Genomic DNA, 7972 nt, shown 5'->3' with positions numbered 1-7972 from the left:
GCATGTCCTTCTATCTCCATGGCCAGCCTCTGTCTGTTCGTTTACCCAATGACAAGCCTCAGATTATCCTTCCCTTCTTACAAACAGTCTGTGTGTGTTGGTCTCTATTGCCAGGTTGTCCTTCCCTCCCCACAACCAGTCTCTGTGTGTTGGTCTCTAATGCCAGTCTTTGCTTGTCCTACTGTATCCATGGCAAGTCCATGTTTGTCCTTCTGTATCCATGGAAAGTCTCTTTTTATCATTTTGTATCCATAACAAGTCTCTGCTTGTCCTTCCCTCCCCACATATGTGTGTGTCCATATCTAAGGCCAGTCTTTGTTTGTCCTTTCGTCTTCGTGTCTAGTCTCTGCTTGTCCTTCTGTCTCCAAGGTCAATGTCTGGTTGTCCTTCTGTCTCCATGTCCAGTCTCTGGCTGTCCTTCTGTCTCCATGTGTAGTCTCTGCTTGTCCTTCTGTCTCCAAGGTCAATCTCTGGTTGTCCTTCTGTCTCCATGTCCAGTCTCTGACTGTCCTTCCATCTCCATGTGTAGTCTCTGGTTGTCCGTATGTCTGTAAGGCCAATCTCTGTGACAGCTTGTCCTTCTGCCTCCATGTCCAATCTCTGGTTGTCCTTCCATCTCGATTTCCAGTCTCTATTTGTCCTTCTGTCTCCATGGCAATTTTCCACTAGACCTTCGGGCTCATCACCATATTTGTGAAGAGCTTTGCCAATGGAAGTCCGTTCTGCCTTCCCCTATAACATGAACAGATTTTTAAACTTGGTTACATAGTCTAAACAATTATAAATGGGGCTTCAAGCAATTGTTAATCAAATAAATGGAATGAAATTTACATCAGAAATATTTGATATGGGTGGTAATAGTTTCTAAACATGCAGTTATATAGTACATATATATTTCATACATGGAAAACCTTTCTCAGTTTTATAAAATTTATGTACAACATACTTCCACTGCCACATGTTGTTCAGTATATATGGCCCATAGGTTCTCCAAATTCTGCAACCTGCACGACACATTTGCCCTTAACACTGGTTTGCCTTTTTCATTTATTTCAGACTATTTAAATTATTTAGTCCTTGATTTACAATAAAAACAAATCTAATACAGAAGTGCAACTGTCTTACCCAAATAGTGTTGGGTTTTTTAACATTCACTTTTCCTATTTCAGACCAATCTGAGTTTAGCCCTTTAACCAATGCACACTTTTAAGAAACACCCTTGCTCTTTCTTCATGTCTAAGGCAAGTTCCTCCAGGTCTTTCTGAAACAATAGCAAGTGAGGAAAATACCGTATTATATCATGTATAGGACGCTAGCATAGATAGGACGCAGGCAAAAAAATAGTTGAGAAAACGGGTAAAACCCCTTAATATATAAGATAGGACGCAGCGGAAAAATGTTAAATCGGAGCCGAAAAATTGAGGTTGGTAAAGTATTTATAACATATATTGAAGTAAAAAACAAACAAAAAATTGTATATTAGGCATATTTCGATAACTGTCTTGTGTATTTCGATAATTATCGTCGTATTTTGGTAATTTAGCGTACATAACAAAGATATATGTCTTGACATTTTGAGAACATTCACGCATATTATAAGACTTGTACAAATGCCGTAATAGTCCCGACTGAGAGTCAACCGTTGCAACCGTTGCAATAGTCCCGACATGCCTTCTGAATGACAGTCAACCGTTGCAACCGTTGCAATCGCAACAAAACTGTATTGTCAAAACTGAGGATTGTTTTGATAAGGCTTGTCGCTGCGCGGATTAAAGCATGTAGGCATAATTAATGCGTGTCGGTAATTAGTCTTGCCAGCGGAAGGCACGTCAGGTAAAGTGCGAACAAACAACCATTTTTCTAATGACAGACAGCGGGTGTTTTTCACACCTTCGCACATTTGAAAAGATTTGATATTGACAATTATGCTACTTTGCGTTATGCACATTCCTTTATTATTTTTTTAAAACAGTAACATGCAACAAAATGTTTTGTATAATATCGAAACATTAAAATCATGAACAACGATTAATTGATATTAACCTCCTTTCCCGATTTTCCGTTGCCGTTATAACTCAATCCAGTTAAAATGCTGACTCACATCGAGTTTTTGTGAGTAGCGTCCCTTTTATAAAAAAGTAAACACTCGTATTTTTTTTTCAATTTATTTCTCAATAAATCATTTTAAAGTAAACATTCAATATATTTCTGCGTGTGTTAACTTGCGTGATTTTACCTATGTCAGTTGTTCTCTTCGGTGACGCAGTACAGATACTTACTATTACCGCGTTCTTCCCCGGTCCAATATTTTCGACCCAATATTTTCGACCCGAAATGGACTTGGAAAAAACAGATGCAATTCTAATAGCATAGAAAGGACGCAGGCACTTTTTAAGACGAGAATTTGGGGTAAAAAAGTGCGTCCTATGCATGATATAATACGGTAGCTGAATATTTTATCAAGAGATACAAGGGTGCGATACCCTAGCTCTTTGCGAAGAGACCTCATGGTTCTTTAACGTGCTCAGTGTAAAGCACCGATACACGGGATACAACTTTCCTGGGTTGAACCAGTACTGAGAACACCACTTTTCCAAGCACTACCCTTTAAATGCCGAGTGCCAGGCAAGGGAGCTACTTGTACCAGCTTTTAACGTCTTTCGGTATGACGCAACCCGGGATCGAACCCACGACCTCCCGCTTCGTAGGCGGACTCCTTAACCTGAAGGCCACGGAGGCGGTGCGGTGCTGACTACACATAACCACCTCCTATCCTTTTATACTCCCAGTGTTATGATAACAGGTCACTTCACATAAGCACCTCCTATGATTTATACTCCCAGTGTTATGATAACAGGTCACTTCACTGTCTGCAGTGGATTGGTATCATAGCAAAAGTAATCAATATTTGTTTCAAATGAAGATGAAATAATTATATAACTTTTTATATCAATAAATTTAACCACCTACCTAAGGTGACTCAAGAGTGTTCTCTCAGTCTTGAAATTGGATGAAGCAGAATCTGGGTTGTCATCATGCCCAAGGGTGCCAAGGGTTAGATAGGCTCCATTATACAGGTACAGTTTGTCTACGATCAGAGAGCCCATGGCCCAGGTTCTTCCAAAGTCATTGTTTTCCATACCTGATGAATTGGTTGGATGACATTAATTATGTTATGTATGACCATACACATGTTCACATACATGTACACACGAATTAAAATACCCTAAATGACGTTTTGCAGTCCACATATAGAGTAGTTACTTTGCCAGTGCAGCAACCTAAACAGAGAAATAAAGTTCTAAAACATGGAAATATATTTTGGATATCAACCATATCTTGCTTCAATTAAATGCATCATTTTACTGACTTTGAGATATAATAAAACTATTTGAAATAGTGATTGGAGCTGATAAATTATTGCCTAAGTCTGTTCCCAATCTTTGATCTTAGACCCTGTTTTGGACCAAAAATGACCCACTTATAATGCAATTAGATATCAATGAGGGTAATCAGACCAATCATAACCAATATTTGGTCCAATGATATGATTTTTGACAAAGAAAATTTTAGGAAAGATTTTATATCTAAATTTTTTATCACTTGCTTCACTTAAATTTGTACAAGACATCAACATTCTGATAAAGCTTGCCAAATATTAAACCTTTTGGCCTTGTGGCCTAGCTTTTGATTCCATGAGACCCACTTTAACAAGATTTCAAGATTTCAACAAGGGAAACATTCTGACCAAGTTTAAACATGATCTTACCAATCCCCAACAAAATATGGTTTCTGTCAGACAGCTTAACCATGCCTTAACAATACTTCCCTCCCAAAACTGCCCGGGGATAATAAGTAAGCTTTAGTTATATATCTTGTGAAAACAAAACTTATATCTCCAACCCACCATCTCCCATCCATATTTTGCCCCTGTCAGACAGATTGATCCATTGATACTTATACTATGTATACTAAGGTATCATTCTGCAGTCTCCATTGTGCTGGATTGGACTGTGTTCCGTGAACTCAAACGTTCTGTTGTCTGCAATTGCTGGAAGTAAAGGTACATATGTATTTGGCTCAGAAAAACATGGTTATTTTTTTAATATTTTCATAAATGCCAAACATTCACTCATTTAGCATTCAGAAATATATAAATGGAGCTGTTCAATTTCATATTTGTATACCCAGTAATTTTATCATTTTTACTTTAATTTGATAAGATGATACAGACATCTAAACCTCAGAGTAATCTAACTTCTTACTACAAAGACTACCAATAATAAACACAGTGAGTTAGACCAGAAGCCTGCTCACTGCAATATCCCACACCAAATTATAAACAGTAACAACAACGCCTTACTACCAAGTATAACAAAAAAAAATATAAAGCAATAACAAAAACAATACTGCAGCCAGAGTTATGGTTTCTACTGCACTTCTCCTCAATGAGATGATTCTGTACATGAAGTTTGAAGTCAAAACCTTCAAGGCTTTTCAAGTTATGCTCAGGAAAAAAATAAGTATGAAAATTAACAATGGTCAATCTACAAAGGCTACAATACATTAGAAAGAACTAGTACCTATTACAATGAAGAATGCTTCCTAAATGGGGCTAAACATTGTTTTTAATATCTACTTAGAGATACAATGAACCTGAAGCATTTTGCTGTATGCAGACACCATCTACACTATATTCAACAAAACTAGTACCTATCGGAATGTTATCTCCAACAGTAACTCTAAGAGTTTTCTGTCAGGCATCAGGTTGTCTGCAAGCAGCTCTATTACTCCATCTGTACAAATTCATGGAGCTCATTTTTTGACAACAGCAGGACATTCATGCTCACTGACATAGGTGATAATGCAAGATTGAATGTGGTATATGTATAAGAAATTAGAAAGTGTTAGATTATCAAATGCTAAGATGTATTGGAAAATGTTAAAAGGGTCAGTTGTTAAGGAAGAATGTGGTAATTTGTCAAATGCAGATTTTCTACAATATTTTAAGGCTATTAATGACCCAGATTCAACATTTTATCAACCTGATGAAGATATTTTGTATTTTCATGATAGATATATGAATGAAGAATTGAATATTATGTTTGAAGAATTGAATGTACCATTTTCACATGAGGATATTGTTAAGGCATGTAACCAGTTAAATAATGGTAAAGCTGCTGGGCCTGATTATTTGTTAAATGAGTTTTTTAAACATGGTATTAATAGTAATAATTTCTTTATTGTTGTATGTACTTTGTTTGATAAGTTGTTGAGTTGTGGATATTTTCCAGAGGCTTGGTCTGAAGGGTTAATTGTACCTTTGCATAAGAAGGGTGATAAGAATGATACAAATAATTATAGAGGTATTACATTATTAAGTACATTTGGTAAATTGTTTACTAAAGTAATAAATAATAGATTAAATTGTTGGGCTGAAAAATATCATGTATATATTGAGGCACAGGCTGGTTTCAGAAAAAAATATGGGCACAGTTGACAATATTTTTGTACTACATGGTGTTATAAATTATTTGTTAGAAAATAATAAGAGACTTTATGCAGTTTTTGTAGACTTTACTAAGGCCTTTGATTTTTTAGTGAGAGATGTCATTTGGTATAAACTTTTGAAGTTAGGAATTAGAGGAAATATGTTTAATGTTATTAAATCTATGTATGCCACTGTTAAGTCTAGAATTAAAATGCATAATACTATTAGTAAAGATGACTTTACATGTATGCTTGGTGTTAGACAAGGAGAAAGCTTATATCCATTCTTATTTTCTATGTATTTAAATGATATTGAAGAGTATTACATGTTAAATGGTTTTGATGGTATTGATATAGGTATGCTGAAACTGTTTCTGTTATTATATGCAGATGATATTGTTATTATGGCTGACTCTGAAGACCAGTTAAAAAAGGGTTTGTTGTTACTAGAGCAGTATTGTGATAGATGGAAATTAAGTGTTAATTCTACCAAGACTAAAGTTATGATTTTTAAAAAGGGAGGCAGGTTAAGGAAAAGTATTGTTTTTTCTTATAAGGGGGTCAATTTAGAAATAGTTAAACATTTTACATATTTAGGTATTATTTTTACCTGTGGTGGTTCCTTCACCACCACCTTTGATACTTTAGCAGGACAGGCATCCAAGGCTATTTTCAAGTTAAACTCATATTTAGCTAAGTTTCCATATATGTCTATTAGTAATAAGTTAGATTTGTTTGATAAATTAATCTTACCAATTTTAAATTATGGATCAGAAGTATGGGGATTAAAGGATTCTACTGTTTTAGAAAGAGTACATTTAAATTTTTGCAAAAGATTATTAGGTGTTAAAATTCAAACTCAGAATAACTTTATATATGGCGAACTTGGTAGAACTACATTGTACACTAGGAGAGTTGTTAAGGCTATAAGATATTGGTTGAAAGTTATAAAATTATATGCTCATAAATATGTTAAAGGTATGTATTCTCATATGTGTAGTTATATTGAAACAAGACCTAATTGTAAATCTTGGGCAAATGATGTGTGTTCTTTATTGCAATCTCTAGGCTTTCATTATGTATGGTTAAACCAAGGAGTTGGTGATGAAAATATGTTTATATCATTGTTAAAAACAAGACTAAATGATATGTTTATTCAGAATTGGATGTCAGAATTAAATAACTCATCTCGTGCAAGATCGTATACAATGTTTAGTAATTTTATGTTACAACCTTATCTGACAAATGTTAATATGTACAAATTTAGAAAAGACATGTGTAGATTGAGAGTTTCTTCACATATACTGTCAATAGAGTCAGGCAGATGGCACAAACCTGATCCAATACCATATATTGATAGAAAATGTTTGTGTTGTTATGTATTAGAAAATGAATTTCATTTTATTTTAGAATGCTCATTGTATAGTGATTTAAGAAAAACTTATATTAGTAAATATTATTGGACTAGACCAAATGTACCAAAGTTTGTTGAGTTAATGCAATCGGACAATGTTAAAGTGAATAGAAATTTAGCTATGTATATACATAAGGCATTTAATGTTAGAAAGCAATACCATTATTACTATGAATAATATGTGTTTTTCATGTACACAATGATCTCTCGCTGTCATATACATGTACATAATGCTATATTGTGTCTCTATTATGACATGAAACATGAATATTTATTTATATGATCATTGGTGATTTATTTGACCATTTGATTACTTACATGCATATAATTCTCTATTTGTAAATGTATACTCATGGACATATTGTCTATTGTATTTGTTAATAAACTAAAACTATGTATCAGGTTCATGGATTAAACTAATTAAAGTTCTACAAATAACCAAACAAGTCATACATCAATGAATGAATGACATAACAAGAGCTGTCACAGTATGTGAGGAAATCCCTCCGAATGTAACATTGACCTATGAACAAGGTCAGTACATGAAAAGTTAAAGATCAAACACTGACCTTTGATGTGGATCTTGCATACGACACACAATCTTTGTATGCCAAACTAATGTGCCAAGTTTTTGTTGTAAATCTGTCCCATGCCATACAAGAGGAAGTTACAGCCCGGACATGACAACCTATACTCTTTGTCCTTGTATGCAGCATTCCATTGTTAATAAACACCGAACTGTGACCTTGAACTTAAAGGAAGGGACACAGGTCTTGCACACGACACGTCATCTTGGTATGTTGAACACATGTGGCAAGTTATTTCTAAATCTGTCCATACAAGAGAGAGTTACAGCCCGGACACAAGTTATTGAGCTGGACACACGGACGGACAGTGCAATTTTAATATGCCCACCATAAAAACAGACTTTTACCTTGATGCTTAACAGTTATTTCTTTTAAATGCATACCTTTTTTTTCTTTCTCTTAACATTTATTTAACTTTAAATTCATGTCAACACTTATAAACAAGCAAGGAAAGTCATCTAGTGTTAAAACCTGACTGGAT

At 34.7% G+C, this 7972-nt stretch overlaps 1 long non-coding RNA gene across 1 annotated transcript; it reads right to left on the bottom strand.

Annotated features, from left to right (window-relative positions):
- Window positions 1-561: 561 nt before the first annotated feature.
- On the bottom strand, window positions 562-3120 carry LOC128245116 (uncharacterized). The gene is made up of 3 exons (XR_008263058.1): window positions 2971-3120; window positions 1126-1261; window positions 562-732 (listed from the first exon to the last, which is right to left on the bottom strand). It is a non-coding gene; the product is annotated as an uncharacterized LOC128245116 (long non-coding RNA).
- Between the last annotated feature and the right edge of the window lie 4852 nt (window positions 3121-7972).

This window comes from Mya arenaria, chromosome 8, assembly GCF_026914265.1.
Source record: "Mya arenaria isolate MELC-2E11 chromosome 8, ASM2691426v1".
In the NCBI taxonomy this organism is placed as follows: Eukaryota; Metazoa; Mollusca; class Bivalvia; order Myida; family Myidae; genus Mya; species Mya arenaria.
This window is presented reverse-complemented; position numbering and strand designations above follow the sequence as displayed.